Raw genomic sequence first — 20,123 nt, 5'->3', positions numbered from 1 at the left:
CCACTTTTGGCATTTTCTGAACAGTTTACTGGAGATAAGAGTCTCATAGACTTTTCTGCCAGGGCTGGCTTTGAACCATGATCCTCAGATCTCAGCTTCCTGAGTAGCTAGGATTACAGATGTGAGCCACTAGCTCCTCACTCAAGCTGACTTCTTATTAAAAAAAAAAAAAAAAAAAAAGGGTTTAGGGCTAGGAATATGGCTTAGTGGTAGAGAGCTTGCATAGCATGCACGAAGCCCTGGGTTCAATTCCTCAGTACCACATAAACAGAAAAAGCTGGAAGTGGTGGTATGGCTCAAGTGGTAGAGTGCTAGCCTTGAGCAAAAGAAGCTCAGGGGTAGTGCCCAGACCCTGAGTTTGCGCACCAGGACTAGAGGAAAGAAAGAAAGGAAGAAAGGAAGGAAGGAAGAAAGAAAGAAAGAAAGGACAGGAGAGAGAGAGAGAGGGAAGGAGGGAGGGAAGAAGGAAGGAAGGAAGGAAAAATAGGTTTATTTACCTGAGTTTTTTTTTGTTTGTTTGTTTTTTGTCGGTTCTGGGGCTTGAATTCTGGGCTTGGGAGCTGTCCCTGTGTTCTTCACTCAAGGTGAATGTTCTACCTCTTGAGCCACAGCCCCACTTCCAGTTTTCTAGTGGCTTATTGGACATAAGAATCTCACGGACTTTCTTACCTGGGCTGGCTTTGAACCTCGATCTTCAGATCTCAGCTTCCTGAGTAGCTAGGATTACAGGTGTGAGCCACCAGTGCCCAGCTCAATTTTGCTCTTTTTTTTTTTTTTTTTTTTGGGTCCGGTTGTGGGGCCTGAACTCTGGGCCTGGGCGCTGTCCCTCAGCTCTTCAGCTCAAGGCTAGCGCTCTACCACTTGAGCCACAGCGCTACTTCCGGCTTTTTTCTTTTTGCTTATGTGGTGCTGGGGAATCGAACCCAGGGCCTCATGCATTGCAAGGCAAGCGCTCTACCACTGAGCCACCTTCCCAGCCCATCAATGTTGCTCTTTTATGACAACTCTCTGGTGAGAACTCACTGGGGGGGGGGGGGGGTCCTCTGGTGGGTAGTGCCCGCTCTTCATTGACTTAATTACCTTGCATTAAGACCCTCCTCTTAAGGGCTCCAATACTTATTTTTGTTTGTCTGGTTGTTTGTTTTTGTCTGTCATGGGTTTTGAGCTCTGGGCCTGGGCACTGTCCCTCAACTCTTCAGCTCAAAGCGAGCGCTCTACCACTTGAGCCACAGCGCCACTTCCGGTTTTCTGGTAGTTTTATTGGAGATAAGAGTCTCACAGACTTTCCTGCCCGGCCTGGCTTTGAACCGTGATCCTCAGATCTCAGCCTCCTGCATAGCTAGGATTATAGGAGTGAGCCACTGGTGCCCAACTGTTTATCTGTTTTTGCAGTACTGGAACTTGATTTGCACTTTCTGAGCAGGCATTCTACCACTTGAGCCACTCTGCCAGTCTGTTTTTGTATTGGCTAAATCTGAGCTAGCCATAGCACACCTGGACTGTGATCCCCCTTTATATGCTTCCCTTTGTCACTGAGATGACAAGCATGCATCCCTGCTCCTATGGGTTAAGGTGGAGACTTAATGATGCCTTAATGATGCTTTCATGAACTTTAACATCCCTAACTCCCTAAATAGCTAGGATTTTAGGTTTGAGTCACTACACCCAGCTTCCACTGCTTTATCTTTTTTTTTTTTGGGGGGGGGGGTTTAGTGCCAGTCCTGGGACTTGAACTCAGCCTTGAGCTTTTGTGCTCAAGACCCTTACCACTTTGAACCACTGCTGCACTTGCAGCTTTTTTTGTAGTTAGTTGGAAATAAAAGTCTAATGGATTTTCCTGCTGAGGCTGGCTTTGAACCGTGATCATCAGATCTCAGTCTCCTGAGTAACTAGGATTACAGGCATGAGCCAGTGGCATCCCAGCTTCTACCACCTCTTAACACTACCGCACTACTACTACACTCTGCACCCTTGGGAAACACTGTCATACCATATTCAAATCATAACAAATGAAAAATCCACTTCAAACCCACTAGGACATTTACTATATAAACATAAACAAACAGAGCCACGATGACCAAAGCTTGTAACTCCAGCACTTGGGAGGCTGAGGAAAAAGGATTGCAAAATTGAAGTCAGCCTGGACTGCATAGAAAGTTCCAAGCCAGCTAGGTGCCAGTGGCTCACACCTGTAAATCCTAACTACTTAGGAGGCTGAGATCTGAAGATCAAAGTTCAAAGCCAGCCCAAGCAGGAAAGTCCAGGAGATTCTTATCTCCAGTTAATCACCAGAAAATCAGAGTGGAGCTATGGCTCAAAGTGGTAGAGCACTAGTCTTGGGTGAAAAAGTTTAGGGACAGCATCCAGGCCCTACCAAACACACACACACACACACACACACACACACAGTTCCAAGCCATATTGGACAACTTAGTGTGACTATCTTAAAAAGGATGTAGTCCAGTGACAAAGCATTTGTCCACATATGCAAGGTCCTGGTTCAATTCCCTGCACCAAACAAACAAAACAGAAAATAAGTATTGATGAGGATGTGGAAAAATTGGAGTTCTGTGTACTACTTGTGGATGGAAAAACAGTATGTGACTAGGAGACTCCCTAAAACTTAGAAATAGGATTCCCATAGGACCCAGCAGTCCCCACCGGGGACTCAGAAATGTTTATACATCACAGTCACAGCCACCGCGGTCCCGATGGTCAAGAGAGGGAAGCATCCTAAGGGTCCATCCACAGATGAACTGATAAAATGTGGTATTGCCCCCAAATGGAATACTATTCAGTTCTTCAAAAGGAAACCAAAGCTGGGAACTGGTGGCTCATATTGTAATCCTAGCTACTCAGGAGGCTACGATCTGAGAATCATTGTTCAAAGCCAGCCTGGGCGGAAAAGTCTATGAGACTCTTTTTTCTTTTTTTCTTTTTCTTTTGTCAGTTGCGGGGCTTGAACTCAGGGCCTGAGCTCTTTTACTCAAAGCCAGTGCTCAACCACTTTGAGCCACAGCACCACTTCCAGTATTCTGCTGGTTCATTGGAGATAAAAAGCCTCATGGACTTTCCTGCCTGGGCTGGCTTTGAATTGTGATCCTCAGATCCCAGCCTCCTGAGTAGTAAGGATTACAGGCGTGAGCCACCAATGCCCACTAAGAGAGACACTTATTTCCAATTAACTACTAAAATGTCAGAAATGGAGCTGTAGCTCAAGTGGTTCAGCACAGTGCTAGCCTTGAGCAAAAGAAGTGCAGGCCCTTAATTCAAGCCCCAGGACCAACACACGCGCGCGCACACACACACACACACACACACACACACACACACACACACACACACACACCCCTCTACAAATTCCATAAGACAAGGTTTTGGCTTTGTCTGCTTGGGTGATCTAATATCTGCAGCCAGTCCCTTAAAGACTTGGAAAACAAGACAAAGAAAGGGCCCCCAGGCTGGGAAGAATGGAGAAAGACACTGAACACTGAACACACAAGTAAACAAGATTCTTATCACCTGTTTAGAAAATATGTTAAAAAATGTATGAGGGCTGGGAAGGTGGCTCAGTGGTAGAGTGCTTGCCTTGCATGCCTAAGGCCCTGGGTTCGATTCCTCAGCACCACATAAGCAAAAAGAAAAAAAAAAGCCGGAAGTGGCGCTGTGGCTCAAGTGGTAGAGCACTAGCCTTGAGCTGAAGAGCTGAGGGACAGCGCCCAGGCCCAGAGTTCAGGCCCCACGACTGGACCAAAAAAAAAAAAAAAAAATGTGTGAATGGAGTAGTGGAGGTGGAGAGTTTTCCACCAGAGCACCCACACACATCCAAAGGAGGCAACCTATGGTAGCTTCAGTCCTCAAGTATCTGCTAGATAAGAGCTGGAGAGGAAATAGCAGATGCAAAGGCCCTGGGGCAGCTACAGGCCTGGTATACTAGAGGATCAGCAAGAGGGAAACTGGGGTAGACAGAAAAGGAGACCCAGGAGAAGCAGAGAGGGGCTGGCGTGGAGACCTCACTGAAGTACTAACCTGTTCGCCATGATTTCCACCAGCGAATGTGCCCAGTGGTCGCTGGGGCAGAGACAGTCACTGTCCCATGATAAATGAAGAAGCAGGTCTGCAGATGGAGGCCATGGCAGGAGGGAGCCTAGGTGCCCTTTCACCTCCCCTCCAGGACTCTCCTCCCACTCCACCTCAAGTTCAAGGGCTTCCTGTGCCCCACTGCCTTCCCCCTTGGTCCCCAGGAAAAAGCCAGCAGGACAGAAATGCCCCCTGCTATATGTCTGGGGGGAGGGGCTGGGACCTCCACCCTAGGAGGGTTTCTAGGCCCCTCTATAGGCCTCGCCCTGGGGACAGAACAAGGACACAGTGCCCCCAGGACCCCAGGGCCTGGGACAACATTGTCTTCAGACCCAGGACCAGCTCCCCTAGGTGCCCTGCCTGGTCCCCAACCCAGACTGTGGGCAGCAAAGGGCTGGGTAGCGGTGGGGCCGCTGTCCCTCCTGACTCTTGAGCTCCTGTGGGTGAAGGTGCCCAGCTAGAAGGACATTTACGTTCCAGGCAGAATCGTGGACGTGATACTGTGTGTGTTTCTACCTGAGCAGTGGACATGTTCCACAAAGCTACTGATTTTTTTTTTTTCTTTTTTGGAGACAGGACCTTACTAAAGTTCAGGCTGGCTTCCAACATTTTTTTGTGTGGTTGATGGTGGTCATGGGGCTTGAACTCGGGGCCTTGGCACTGTCCCGGAGCTCTTTTGGCCACTTTAAACCTCAGCTCCATTTCTAGTTCTTTGTTAATCGAACATAGAAGTCTCATTTGGATTTCTGCATAGGCTGGCTTCCAACCGCAATCCTCAGATCTCAGGCCTCCTGAGTAGCTGGGATTACAGGTGTGAGCCACCAGCACCTGGCTTCAAACTCTTAACCCTCCTGCCTCAGCCTCCTCAGTGCCAGGCTTATCCGTATGCACCACCCTACTCAGCCTCTAAACATTTCTCCATCCTTCAACTTGCCCTCCCTTCCACTTAGGAAGGGCTGGAAGGAAAGGCTTAGCTGTGGTTGCCTGGCCCTTCCTGTCTTGTGTTGGGGTCAGTGTCAGTGGCTGGCTTATCCAGGGAAACAACTCAGCATCGCTGGGCCATTTGACTGACCAAAAAAAGTTACGTATTATTATTATTAAATAATACTCATACTAATAGTTGTTTAAATGGATGCACAAATTGACAGGCAGGGGGCTCTCTGGACTCTGTATGAGCTACTAATCAAGCAGTCAGACCAAGGAGTAGGAACTAGCAGGAACAAGCCATCAAACCACCACTGGGCCAGGTCCAATGGGCATGTTACATTCCTGGCCGTATTTATTTCTCTCTGGCCCCAGAAGGAGGTGTTTCTATACCTGTTACACCAAAGAGGAAACAGAGGGCCGAGCTCACATCCTCCATTCTCACACACACACTTCCTGCCGCCACACCCCCCCTCCCCAACCCCAACCAGGCTGACCTAGCGGATGCCCTCTCCACCAGGCCAGGCCAGATGGCGTCTTTGCACGGCCAGTCCCAGAGAGAGCATGCTCCCAGCTGAGGCCTGTCCCATCCTTCCTCCTCTCATGTCTTCCTCCCCCTCCCCACTTCCTTCCTTCCTGCTCTTGGACATTCCATTTGCAGGAAGGCCACAGGTTCCAGGGCAAGGGCCCCAGGTCCTGCGGCAGCCATAGGAAGGACACATGCCTCCCCCCCCCCCCACCCAGTTCACTGTTCCCTCCCTGGGAACTGGATGTCAGGTCCAGAGTTCAGGAACCATGGAAGCACTATGCACAAGGTCCTCTTCTTCCTCCCTCTGCAGCCCTAGCAGGGGTGACTCTGAAGCTCATCCTGCAGGCCTGCTGCCGGTCACCCTGCCTGTGAGCTATTTATTCTACTTCCGTCCAACTGCCAACTTATTCTGCACAGAGGCAGACATTAACAACAATGACCACTGCTATTATGATCGCCAACATCTTCAGCATCCCACTGAACCTTTACAACTCTGCCAGGGTGGGTGTTTTTACCCTCATTTATTTGGTAAATGAGAAAATTAAAGCTTGGAAAGAAGGAAGTTGTTAGGAAAACAGAGTAGAGGAGATGGAAGATGGAGAGTAGAGACACAATGACCAAAGCAGGTTTATTCAGGACAAACGGGAGAGGAACCCTCTGCACCAAAGTTGAGAGAGTGACTCTCTCTAACAGAATGTCATCCCAGCTACTCAGGAGGCGAGATTCTTGCCTCCAACTAACCAGCCAAAAGCTGGCTCAAGTGGTAGAGCACCAGCCTTGAGCAAAAACTGCTAAGAGACAGCACCCAGGACTCTGAATTTGAGTCTCAATATTGGCATACGTGCGAACGTGCATGCGCGTGCGCGCGCACACACACACACACACACACACACACTTATACATCTCAGAGAACTCAGCCACTACTTCATTGAACAGGCTTGCTGAGTGTACCCTAATGCCACCAGACATGGGCACTGATCACAGATTAACCATGAGGAGCCAAAGTCACTCCAACTCAGGACAAGCCTGAAGGAATCTCACCTAGATCCATGTCCCACATACTCAGAAAGAAGGCAATTTCACACATTCTGGGAGGAAAAAGATGTGACTCCACCCCTTTGGGTCTGCTAAAGATCGGAAAATAGAACCCAGCACGGGAGCAGGTGGAGAGATGCCCCTCAACGGCCCCTCCCAGCAACGTGGAAGCTACTCTGCTCCTCAGCCACCAGAGGGCGCCCACTCCCTCTCAGAGCCAAAGCCACGACGGCAGCGACTGAGGTGGGCCGGGCCAGGCTAGCAAAGGATGCGTAGTGGGGTTGTGACCACTTCGGGAAGAACTGCTCGGAGATGCAGTCCCACCTTGGACGCGAATTCCGCCTCTAGAAGGTGAGAGTCGCTGGCTCGGCCCTTAGACTTTTCACCCTGGCCGCGCCCAGCGCTTTAGCCTCTGGGTGATTGCTCTCGAGTGCCCTCTCCTGGTCGCTGCTAGCACTACCGCCGGTTGGGGACAAGGGACCAAAGAGGATTTACTTCCTAGTAGAAAGTGGGGGTGGGGGAAGAGGAAGGGTTTAGGGGAGGTGTGGGGGTGTATACTGGGAATATACTAGGGAGAATGAACAATAATGGTTAGCACTAAATGAACAAGAGTGCAATAAAGCTACTAGAACACTGAATGTGCAGGGCAAATTAATGAAGACACTGGGAACCACCAGACACGTATTGAGAGCAGCCCATGATCCCTGAGGACTATTAAGGGGCACAAAAGAAAGGCACCAGGTGACTCACAGTATCTGAGGATCCTTCAGGGGATATTTAAAAGTATGAAGTAGCATGGCATTGGTGGCTCATGCCTATCATCTTAGCTATTCTGGAGACTGAGATCTGAGAATTGCAGTTCAAAGCCAGCCCAGGCAGGAAAGTCCAGGAGCCTACATCCAATTAATCCCAGGAGAAAAAAAAATCCAGAAATGGAGCTGTGGCTCAAGTTGTAGAGTGCTAGTAGCCTTGAGCAAAAAACAACTCAGGTACAGTACCCAGGCCCAGAGTTCAAGCCCCAGGACCAGCAAGAAAGAAATTAAATAAAAAATAAAAGTATGAAGTAGGCAATTGTGGCATAATGGATAACTAAGGATGCCATGTAGGTACAGAGGTACATGGATAGACATTGGGGAAGTACCAGGGCATGGGATCAGAGCCACAGCAAAGCCAGGCATAAATGGCTCAGGCCTGTTATCCTAGCTGCTTAGGAAGCTGAGATCCAAGGATCGCAGTTCAAAGTCAGTATAGGCATAAAAGTCTTGAAGAGTCTTATCTCCAATAATCACCAGAAAGACAGAAGTGGAAGTGTGGCTCAAGTGGTAAAGGGCTAGCCTTGCAGGAAAAAAGCTAAGGGAGAGTTTGGGGCCCTGAATTCAAACCCCAGTACTGTCACCAAAACAAAACAAGCAAGAAGCACTGAATGGGTTTGGGAAGATGGCATGACTGAGAAGGTAAGGAAGCACAGAGCGAGTAATACCAGATATGGGGGACACTTGTTATTTGTGAGAAGTAGGCGGCTAATGAAATCACTGAGCTAGCCATCACCAATCGGGCCTGGGTGCCCCTCTCAACCGCTCCTCCGGCTGGGATCCTTGTGCCATTTTCTCAGCCAGGGCTTAGATCAGAGATGTCCCTTAGCCAGAGAAAGTCTCCCCCTGACCTGTTTATGATTTCCTGGTTTGTTGGGGGACACAGCATAGAGACAGAAGACAGAGACTTTGTATTATCTCCCTCCCCTAGATGGAGAGGGAAGTAGAGACAAGGCAGACCCTCATTCCTAGAAAAAAAATAAGGAGCCCCCTCCTCGGCCCCTCCCACCAGGCTTCGGCCTCCTGGCCCAGCTTGCTGGCTGCTGGGCCGGGAGGGGCTGCCAGGCTCGGCCTCCTGCCCACTGCGGGGCGCCGGGGGAGGGCGGCGCGCGGCTCGAGATGCCGCGTTGCCATGGAGACGCTGCCGCATCCTGACTGCTCCTGGCAACGGGGTCCCGCAGCCAGGCAGGCGCTCGGCGGGGACCCCAGGGAGCGGGCGCGCCAGGCTGCCCACGGCGCCACCAGACCCCGGGGACACGGATACAGCTCCCCCACCCACAGACACCCCTCGATCACACTCCCAAGGGCACACGCATGGACACACGCGTCCCAGCTGCAGCAGCCCAGGCGGAACTGCAGCCCCAGCCCTCCCTGCAGCCCCCACTCATTAATTCAGCAAACATTTGCCGACCGTCTCAGTGCCAGGCGCGAGCTGGCCACTGCGGCTGCAGCGGCGACGAGTCACACGGGGACGCGGCACGGCCGCCACCCCCGCCCGCCCCACCGCCCAGCCTGCAGGGGAGACAGGCAGACACCGAAACGGCCGTGATCAATACTGTGACCCCAATAACAGCTTTGCTCAGGCCTCCGCAGGCAGAATCCGCTTAGACTGTGCGATTTGGGGGGAGCACGGTGGGGAGCCCTTGTTGACAGAGGAAGAAACTGAGGCCCTGGAGAGCCCGTTGATCCACCAGAGACCACAGCTGGTCTGAGGCAGAGCTGACCTTCCCACTCGAATCTTAACCATTTCCCAGCACACACACACCGCCCGAAAGGTTTCCAGAGCATGAAATAAGGCAGGATTCATGAGACTGGATTCAACTCCGCTGAGGAGTCCGTAGGAAGAATTCCAGGCTCAAGTTTGGGTCTGGGGAATAAAGGCAGGGCTGCCAGGCAGAGCAAGAAGCAGGCATCCTAGACGAACAAACAGCCCTTGCAAAGAGCTGGGGAAATGAGTCTGCAGGCTGGGGTGAGGGGAGCAAGCACAGAGGGGCTTAGACAACCGCATGGCGGTCCCTGCGCGGGGTCATGGGGACTCTATCTCTCTCGTGGAGACTGGCAAGGGAGGGCTTGTTCCTACTGTTGCTCAGGCAACCAGGAGGAGGAAGCTGGCCTACAGGGATGGACCCCGGGGCTAGGCAGGCCATGGTCTTACCATTCCAGAGGACAAGCAGGCCCCAGCCAACTTGTGTCCAAAAGGGATTGAAGCAGAACATGTGGTTCTTGCAAAATGATACCAGTACCAGAAACCCCCGGGAGTGATGCACCCCAAGGTGGGGCCAGGAGTTGGGGGGGGGGCCACTAGGGAGAACCAGGACTCAGAATGAGAGCAGCAAATGGGCACACAGCTCAGTCTGACATGGAAGAAAGACCCCAGCCAGAAAGAGGAATGGGTTTGAGGTTCCCACAGAGGCCGGGGAATCCTAGAGAAACAAATCTCACACATCCAGACAAGAGTTCTTTCCCCGACCCTTCCTGCCATGGTTGCTCTTCCCTAGCCCTGCCCTGCAGAGCCTGTCCAGGGCACCCGTCTGAGGAGACACAGCATCCAGCCCCTAGCCTCCCCCCCCTCCCAAGGTTAGCCTAATTTTTTCCCTTCCATGGATTCAGGTCATTGCTCCCTGTCCTCTCTCCAAGGCGCCTCAGAATGTGACTAATTCCCTCCCTTCATTTACGGGTCCTGTTACCTGGGAGGTATTTATAGCGCCACAGCCTACCTCCCTCCCCTCCCCTGCGACTCAGCTCTCTCCCCCCCAGGCCATCTTTCCCCACTCTCGGCCAATCTTCACCAGGGTCTGCCACCTCCCACAATTCTCCCCTGACAGGAAGGGAGCTGGCTCTGGCTGGGTGGGGCTTGGGGCTTTTCTGAATGGAGGACTGTCTGTAGAGGGGATGCCCCTCCCCTCTTGATCACCCCAAAAGAGCATCTATGGGCTCAGGCCAGAGGAGGGTCACCATTAGCTGGTCCCAACAACATGACGTCACCGTGCAGTCTGATGCTGAGACTCACAATAGGTAATGATTATTGAGTGCTTACTGTGGACCAGGTGTTATGATTATCTCTGCTTCACAGATACTAAGGCTGAAAAAAAAGCCAAGTGTGTCTGCTCAGATCCTCAGAACCGGGGTCAGTCTTCTCCAGGGCTCTTCCTGAGCCCTTCCCTGTGGGGAAACTGACCCCAGGGGCAGGCTGGGTGGGGTGAGGGCTTTGGGGACAACAAAACACCCTCACACAGCCAGCACAACTTTGGTCCCCCTGGCCACAATCTATGCGTGATTTGCCCTAGTGTTATCAGAAAATAGCATTAGAGAGGGGTACCAAAATACCTCCTGTAGCATACATGATCCCACCGTGAGTTAGGGGTCACAGAAGAGCGCAGGTGGGAACACAGATCTTACCAAGGACAGAAAAAAGGGGCCTGGTGTTTATGGAGGATGGGTGGTGGGAAAATGTAGTAGAGAGGAGAGAAATGAAAGCCCACAAGGGCCTTAAAGGTATATAGGACTGAGGTAGAGGCACACAATGACCCAGGACCCCTTTATACCCTGGGAAAATGACCCAGATGGATAACAGACTGGCTCAGCCTTGCTCAAATCCTCAGCAGAAATTCTTCAAGACAGGATGGAAGAAGACAGTGATGGAATGGAAAGGAAGACTGAGTTCAAATCCCAACTTTGTCTCATAAGCAAGGGCCTTCACTTCTCAAGCTTGATTTCCCCATCTGTAAAATGGGCTGATCTCACACCTCCCCCACAAGTGGTTGTGAGAGGAAATGAAGGTGTGAAGCAGGCAAAATAGCAGCACCAGCCCGGTACACAGAAGAGGCCTCTTCTCATGGTGGGTGGTTTCCTGTGTGTGTGTGTGTGTGTGTGTGTGTGTGTGTGTGTGTGTGTGTGTGTGTGTGTGTGTGCTCTTGAGCTAGGGCACTGTCCTTGAATTTCTTTTGCTCAAGGTTAGTCCTGTGTGACTTGAGCCACAGCTCCATTTTCAGCTTTGTAGTTATTTATTTATTTATTTATTTTGGTAGTTTTAGTGGCGATAAAAGTCTCAAAGACTTTCCTGTTTGGATTGGCTTCAAATGGTGATCCTCAGCTCTCAGCCTTCTCAGTAGCTAGGATTACAATTGTTTTTGTTTGTTTGTTTGTTTGTTTGTTTTTTGGTCGGTCATGGGGCTTGAACTCTGGGCCTGGGTGCTGTCCCTCAGCTCTTCAGCTCAAGGCGAGCGCTCTACCACTTGAGCTACAGCGCCACTTCTGGTTTTCTGGTGGTTTATTGGAGATAGGAGTCTCACGGTCTCTCCTGCCCGGGCTGGCTTTGAACCGCGATCCTCAGATCTCAGCCTCCTGAGTAGCTAGGATTACAGGCATGAGCCACCAGCGCCCGGCTTGCAATTGTTTTTGAGACAGGGTTTGGCTATGTAGTCTAGGCTGGGCTTGAACTCACAATCCACACCCAGCTTTGGCTTGTTAGTTTTGTTTTTTTTTTCTTTTCTCTCAGATCTAAGCCAAAGTGTTGCATCTCTTCCCAGAGAAGAGAGCATCCTTGGAATAAGGGTTGCCCTCCACCATGGGTGCCCTGGTAGCTAGGCTGGGGATATAAGCATCTCTGCTGTTACCATTATTCACTGTGGGGCAGCCACCCATTACAAAGGCCACAAACCCCAGCACATAGAGGGTTGCCTTGGATCCTACCACTTACATGGAACCCCTCCCCCCACCCTTGCTTTTGCAGCCTGAAATAAGAAAGACCCTGAGTCATTCTAATTCGTGCTTTGGGGGGCCGGATCCAGTGGCAGCTCAAGCAGCTCTTCTAGCTGGGACTCTCACCAGGCTGGGCACAGATCTTGGGGCAGCACTGAGAGCCAGATGAGGGAGGTACAGGGGTAGGAAACACAAGGCCCATGGCTGGGCCCTGACAGGGCTGTGTACACCCTATGGATCTGCGGGAGGGGGGGGGGGCCAAGTCTCTACTACCCTGGGAGGAAGCCCAGCCCAGCCTGTCAACAGGCTGGGGATGTGGACTCAGTCAGCAACCCTGGCCACAAGGGCAGACTGGAGGGTAGAAGTGGGTATTGCAAGAGCTGGTGGACAGGTTGGGGACTAGAGCCGAGCTGTAGAAATGGGCCATTCTGGGCCAAGGCCTTGGTCTTCAGCCTGGAGTGCCCCCGAGTTTGCTGTGTGACCTTGGGCAAGGCCTGGCCTCTCTCTGAAACTCAACTTCTCTAGCGTTCACTATGGAAACTGAACTCCCAACATTTTTCCCTCTCCGAGTCAGGGCCCCCCATGGTAGTGGCAGGGCCCATAGGCTGAAGCACCAGAGAAAGGTCCCTACCCAGGGGGCCATCCTCCTCCCCACCCATGGGCACATAGGGTCCTCACTGAAGAAACTCGGTGTATACAAATAATTAAACAGAAGAATTGGAGTGATTAGGGCAGATGATTATTGTCAAATTATGATTTATCTTGTAGTGGAATTAGTATTCCCCCAAAGGCCCCGGCGTGGCGCGGCGCCCGCCACGGCCCGTGATTAATCGCCGTCTCCAGAAGGTCACCTCCAGCCACTGCAGATTAACTCAGTGGGGAAACTTCTTTCCGTAATTCAAGCTGTTGTTCCCACAACCTGTCATCCGCTGCGGAAAAGGACGATTTCGTCAGGGAGCCCGGGGCGGGGGCCGGCCGGCTCCGGGGCCCCTCCCGGCTGCACACATGATATACGGTGCGTCCCGACACGGGTGACCGCGAGGGGGGGCAGCGTCGGACCGTGGGGTGGGCGGCAGGAGTGAGGGCAGTGGGGGGGAGGTGAGGCGCCGCCGAGCAGAAGTAGGCTGGGAGGGGAGAGAGAACGCGCGGGCGGTGGCAATTAGGAAGAAAATTGGATTTTTCAGCGTCCAGAGGCAGCTGGGATCTGTGGTGTGCGATCCAGCCACCCCCACCCCACTTCTCTTACCCAATACTCAGACACCCAGCTCCAGCAGACGGGGACTCCCCAAGAGAGATGGAGGTTGGGGGAGGGCATCGGACTTCCTGGAGGGAGATGGGAGATGGACAAGCAGCCCTGGGAGGAGCACTGAGCCCCCCTAGCCCCCACTGGGCGGATTGTGACACCCAAGTTTCCCACCTGAGCCACCTGGAGCCTGGAAGGCAAGCAGGGGGAGGCTTAAGGGAGGAGGCCCTGCCTGCCAGAAGGCTTGAGGCTGATAGGTATGGCACACCCCTGGGGAAGAGCGGCTTTCTTCACAGAAAAGCTGGAATCCAGGTCCCATGACCCCCAGCATTTTGGAGACATTGCCAAAACCCAGGCCCAAGTGACCAGGACTACTAATCACAGCCACCTCTGATTAGCACATCTAGAAGGAAGCTCAGCTTGGGCTCCCTGACCTGTCCCTTGGAGGAGGAGATCCATGGAGTCCCTCCCCCTCCCTGCCTCCTCACTCCAGCCTCTACCTACCCACTACTCCTTGAGTGGAAGGAGGAGTAGCTAAAAACACAGGCTCCGCCCTTTCCCCCACCTTTCATCCAACCCTGGGGCTGGGCGAGGGGGGGATATCCATACCCACACTACAGAGGAAGAGACAGAAGTAGCATGGGTCCTCCAAGCTGCCTTAGCTCCTTAACACCCTCAAGATTATCTCCAATATCTTTTAAGGCTCTTCCCTTTTGGGGTCCAGCTATCCCTTCCACCCTTTTCTTCTTCCCTCCATCCAGAAACGCTAACTGTGCAGGATTCTTTAAGCCTCCAGACTTCAAATATCACTAAAATGCTCAGCGCTCCATCAGTGAACTTCTATTCATCCTTTTCTTTCCAGCTCATTTGTCTCCCCAGGAAGAAAGGGTGCTCCCGGGCCCACATATCACCCTGCACAAGAACCATGCTCCCTTGGCCTCCCCCACTGGGCTCTGTGGATCTCCTGCATCCATCTGCTCAGATCCCCCACCTCCCCTAGCCTGAGCAGACCAGAATCCTTGAGGAAGACAGTAGGGGGAGGGGCAATGTCTCCTTTCTCCACTCCTTCACCCCACCCCCTTTACTTGCCAGGGCAGAACTGGGGGGGGGGGGGGGGGGTTGGGGTAGGGGACAGAGGTGGAGCCCCTGGCTGGCTGGCGCCCTCAAGGTCTGAAGGCTTGTTTTTAGTTGAGAACAGAAGCATGTATTATGTATACTGTGGTTTGCTCAGAACATTCTCGAGTCTGAGATATTTAGAGTTGTGAAGACCCAGCACTATTTAGGAGAGAAAATCTATTTCTCTCCCTTTCAAGGGTGGGAGTGGGGAACAACTCTTAGCAACATCATTAGGACTAGTTAGGACTAGACCCATTTTCTTGGGGGAAGGGGGCTTTCCGTCTTTTTTGAGTCTCGCTGAAGGTGACAAACTGTCCTGTTTAGACTTCATCTGATGTTCAGGACACTTTTTGTGGCATTCATGAGCCACCCACTGAGGGATAAGCGGAAGGAACTTGTTGGCACCAGGCTAGATGAAGAAGTAGGGTAGGGGTTGCCCAAGGCCAAGAGATGGAAGTGGTAGGCAGCTGAGTCTGGCTGAGTCTGGGCTCACAATTCCACTCAGCACTGTGCAGAGCCCTGGCTTACCCACACAAACCCTACCCTGCCCAGGCTGGGGTGGGAAGGAAGCAGGTGGCTTTAGCAGGGACCCTCCTAGGCTATAGAAGGCATTTCCTGTGTGCTCTGGTTCCAGTCCCAGCCATGTTCCTTACCAGTCTTGAACCCTGGACCCTCTAAACCTGTTTTCTCATCTGTAAGTGAATTCCAGCCTTGGAATTCCAGTTTGGTCACTGGCACTCCATTGCATTTGTTTTGGGTTGTTTTGTCCTGCTGATCATCTAACCTTCTTAGGTAGGGGTTGAATATCTTCATCATCTCCCAGAGGGGTAAACTGAGTCAGGACATCCTTCTAGAAGGCAGCATATCAATGGTCCTGAAAGTCAACTAAGATTCTGCCACCACCTCAGAACTCCCTATTGCTCCCTGCCATTGAACAAAGCACAAAGCCCAACCTGGCCAGTTCTTCCCGTTCCTAAAGTGACCTCTGATGGCTCCAGTTCCCAGCCTTCTATTTCCACATTTGTTTTCAAAATCTTTTTTTTTTTTTTTTTCCCCAGTCCTGGGGCTGGAACTCAGGGCCTGGGCACTATCCCTGAGCTTCTTTTGCTCAAGGCTAGCACTCTAACACTTGAGGCACAGTGCCACTTCTGGCTTTTCCTGTTTATGTGGTACTGAGGAATTGAACCCACTGCTTCATGCATGCTAGACAAGCATTCCACCACTAAGCCACATTCCCAATCCTGTTATCAAAATCTTTTAAACCCCTGTGCTGATGGATCATGCCTGGCCTATAATCCTAGCCACTCAGGAGGCTGAGAAGGAAGATGGCAGTTCAAATCCAACCCAAGCAGGAAAGTCTTTGGGACTCTTATCTCCAGTTAACCACCTAAAAACTGGGAGTGGAGCTGTGGCTCAAAGTAAAATTAGCTTTGAGCACAAAAGCTCAGGCACAGGGCCCTGAATTCAAACCCCACCACCAATATATATTTTTTAATCTTTTAAGACTAGGCCTAAAGACTCCAAGAATACTCCCCGCCCCCCTTCTTGCTAACCTCTAGCCCTGATGTCCCCAAGGACCCCACGGTCCAGCCACAGACCACCTGGTCACCCCATGCTGCTCTGAGTCACCGGTGGTGTAACCAGACCTTCCTAGTCTGCTCCTGGGTGCTTAAGCGGAACCCATGGGAGGGGGGGGTGCCCCGACCCTATAAGCAACCCCCCCAACACACACACACACCCACTCCCTGCAGCGCCGCGGCCCCGCTTTGATTCTGCTGCCTCTGCGCCCCAAACCTGATTGGCATCGAATTACGCCGCGCGGCGGAGGGAGATAATGGCGGGAGGCGCGGCAGACATGAAAGAGGGGGGGCGCAGCGGCAGTCCGGGGCCGTTGTTAATGACCCAATAAAAAGGAAGAGGGGGGAGAAATAACCCGCCCTTCCATCCCCGCCCCCAAGACAGCGGCCGGTGCACACAAAGCCGCCGCCGACTCGGAAATTACCGCGGCTCAGCCCAGCGCAGCGTGACTGGAGCGGGGGTGGGCTCACCTGGCCAGCCCGAGGGAGGGAGGGAGCGAGGGAGGGAGGGAGGACGGACAGACGGATGGACCACGGACTGACAGAAGGACGGCAGCAGTCACACGTGGACGGTCTGGGGACTGGGACAGAGCACACACACTCATGCACACACTGATTCTCTCTTTTTTAATCAGATTTTTTTTTCATTGATTGTGATTTTTTTAATAGTACAGTAAAATATAATTTCCTCTTGATTACTGAAATCTCCTTAAATTCTGTTCATAGCCTCATCCCGGTCCTCAGACTCCTTAGTCACATGCAGTGTATCATGTATATACAAAAGTTACACAGTCACACACGCCTAGACACTGTGACATCACACACACACACACACACACACACACCCCTAAAGACACTTTCAGAAGCAAGACAGATCCGCATGGACACAAACCCCCCAATCAGGCTGCAGAGACACATGGGAAAGACACACAAATGAGGAGAAAACACAGGGACAAACACATCACACAGGCCTTGTGGAGAGGGACAGGAAGGCTGATACACACTCACATCTATGGACAGTCACAAACATGTGGAGCCCCAAAGACACCAGCACCCAGGCCTAGTCACACACTGACATGCATATACAAAGCACCCCCCACTCCAGTAGTCTCTGGGAAACCTCCGATGCCCTCAAGACAATCCATTTCACATCCTCACACATGTCCAAGCGAGTTACGCCCCACAACAGAGATGAAGTGGTGAAACTGAGTCACCACGCCAGGTCAGTCTACCTAACACAGCACTGCAATGGAAAGGTATGGGGGTAGAGCTGCCTTGAATCCATGAATCTGAGACAGATGGCTTTTGTTGTCAAAATCTGGTTTTGTTTCATTGTTGTTTTCTGCCAGTCGTGGGGCTTGAACTCAGGGCCCTGGACTCTGTCCTTGAGCTTTGTCTTTTTTTTTCAAGGCTAGCACTCAACCACTTTGAGACACAGTTCCACTGGGGTTTTTGTTTGTTTGGTGGTGGTTAATTGGCAATAAGGGATAACAGGCATGAGCCACCAGTGCCTGTACAGAATTTCAGCTTTAATCATCTGCAAAATGCGGTTCCACTCCTCACCTGTATGATTGTCTGACATTCAATAGACAAGTGGTGAACATGGGTTAACATTATTTCACACACACATGTGTATGCTGTTCTTGGCTCTCAATGTCTTTGTAGCTAGAGAGGTCTCTCATAAATCTAAGTCCCATGCCATAATCTAAGCCCAAGCCCCTCTAAGGCGTTTCTGCTACACCATATGCCCTGGCAGGCTTCAGATTTGAGTTCGAAACTCAGCTCCACCTTGAATCAATTGTATGTCCTTGGGCAAGGCCTTGGCTTCTCTGGGTTTTAGATGCCTTCATCATCAAATGGCTTAACAGTATCAGCAACCAACATAGAAACTGCTCTCTCATTAGGCTCCTGAGCCTTGACTAAAGTCCAGGTTGAGGTTAGAAATGAAGGGTTTATTCTCACCACCACCCCCCCCCCCCTCCACACACACACACCAAGACAAAGACCCTCCACGCAATTCCTTAGGTTGACAAGGGGACTTTATGAGCCAAACCTCAGAAACTAATTAATGCAGTAAGGACAGGCCCAGCCATGCTAGCCCTGGGAACACAATCAGCTCAGTTATTCAAAATAATGGAGGAGCAGGAAATAAGATTGTTGGTAGCTTTTTCTCCTCCTTTGACCTCAAACTTTCCCATCCCTTGCTACTCAAAAATCCACTCTTCATTTCCAATGCATGATGGCCATCCTTTCCTGTGTCTAAACTCAGTTTCTCCTGCTGCCACTGAGGAAGCTCAGGAGACCTGCAGTCAGCCTCCTGACTGTCCCCAGCTAGGTAGCTTAGAAAGTCTGTGCTTGGTTTTCTAATAGCTGTGCTGTGTAATGCTGATTTTATTGGAGAAGCGGGGTATGGGTTGAGACTTAACCTCTCAGAGCCCAATGTCTGGCCCCAAAGAAAAGCAAGAATGAAGAAAGGGGCTGGTGGCAAAGAGAAAAAGGGTCCCTTTCTCCCTCACAGGGCTTATGAATATGACCCTAAAGGAGGGGGCCCTCTGGCCAAAGCTGTAGCAGGAGGGGGCAGCCCATGCAGGCAGGGGCGCTGCCGCGTTATAAATCACCCTCGACTCAATTAGAGCCTGTGAAAGGTTGTGCACACCCAGCAGAAAGCGCCGTGCTTGGCGGGCAGCCAGCTCTCTGAGGGGGGCGGAGGCAAGTGTGTGTTTGTGTGTATGTGTGTGTGTGTGTTTGCCTACTGTGCAGAATGTGCTTGTGTGTCCTTGTGTGTGTGTTAGCGTGTGGGCATGTGTGTACCTACTAGTGCCTGTCCTATGCATGTATGGAAGGGGGTAAGTGTATGTGTGTCTGGGTTCATACATGTGTATTATGTCCTGTGTGTTCATCACTGTGTGTGTCTTTATGTCTGTTTTTGCTTTATTTGTGTTGTGTGTTGTGTGTGTGTGTTGATTGTCCTCACACCTGTATGTACTTTGTGAGCATGTGCATGGCTGTCTCTCCTCCACCCACCACATTTTTCTCTCTATATGACTCATGCGCGTGTACACGCAGGTGTGAGTATGTATGCTTGTGACTGGTACATGCATGCGTCTGCATCCCCCTGTTCATGGAGATAGAGTTGAGCTCTCTGTGAAGGAGGAGGTGAGAGATGTTCTTGGGAGCGGAAAGCTCTGTGAATTTAGGGAGATGCAGAAACAGGAAGAGACACAGATGGATGGAATTATGGGCAGGCAGAGAGAAAATGCAAGAGCCAAAGGTGATATAGGTAAGGAAACAAGCTTTCAGAAATGAGGAAGTGAGTGGCGCTGTAGCTCAAGTGGTAGAGCGCTCGCCTTGAGTTGAAGAGCTGAGGGACAACGCCCAGGCTCAGAGTTCAAGCCCCACGAACGACAAAAAAAAAAAAAAAAAAAGAAATGAGGAAGTGGGCATTTTAGAGGACCAACCAAGACCAACCACCCCATCCTAGACACCAGCTGTGCCATGGAGGAGCTGCCTGGAATAGACAGGGAACAACCTTAGAGCTCAACCTTCCTCCCTGATAATAATCCAGATGAGCATCTACCCCTGGACTATCTCCTTGAACCCTCACTGGCAGATAGGAAATACATACTATCACAATTCGACTTTGCAGATATGGAAACCGAGGCTCATTGACTTCCTCTCAGCTAATAATTAGTAGAGTCTCAACTTGGTCTTCCTAATTCCACAGATTTTGCTATATTCATTACTGCTTCCCTGGGGGGAAGTCTAATAGGTCAGACCTGGGGGGGTCTAATAGGTCAGGCTCAGGGGGGAGGGTAGGAACAGTCTGTGAGAGATGTGCAGATGGATGGCTAGGCTTTCCCATCAGCCTGAGCACTTGGTGAACTTCCAAGCACCTTGTAGTTCCCAAAGAAACATTTATTAGAAGTAGGGAACTGAGGGTAACTGGCAGAGACAAGGATGGTCCCTGCAAGCTACTCCATGGATATTGGACACCATTCCTTCCCTACCAAGAGGAGGTGATACTTTGGACTCTAAAGAAGGCCGAGGAAGCAAGGCAGCTCGTGCCTATAATCCTAGCTACTCAGGAGGCTGAGATGTGAGGACTG

Source organism: Dipodomys spectabilis, unplaced genomic scaffold (assembly GCF_019054845.1).
Source record: "Dipodomys spectabilis isolate Male_0828 unplaced genomic scaffold, ASM1905484v1 ptg000147l, whole genome shotgun sequence".
Lineage (NCBI taxonomy): Eukaryota > Metazoa > Chordata > Mammalia > Rodentia > Heteromyidae > Dipodomys > Dipodomys spectabilis.
Note: the sequence above shows the minus strand (reverse complement) of the source record.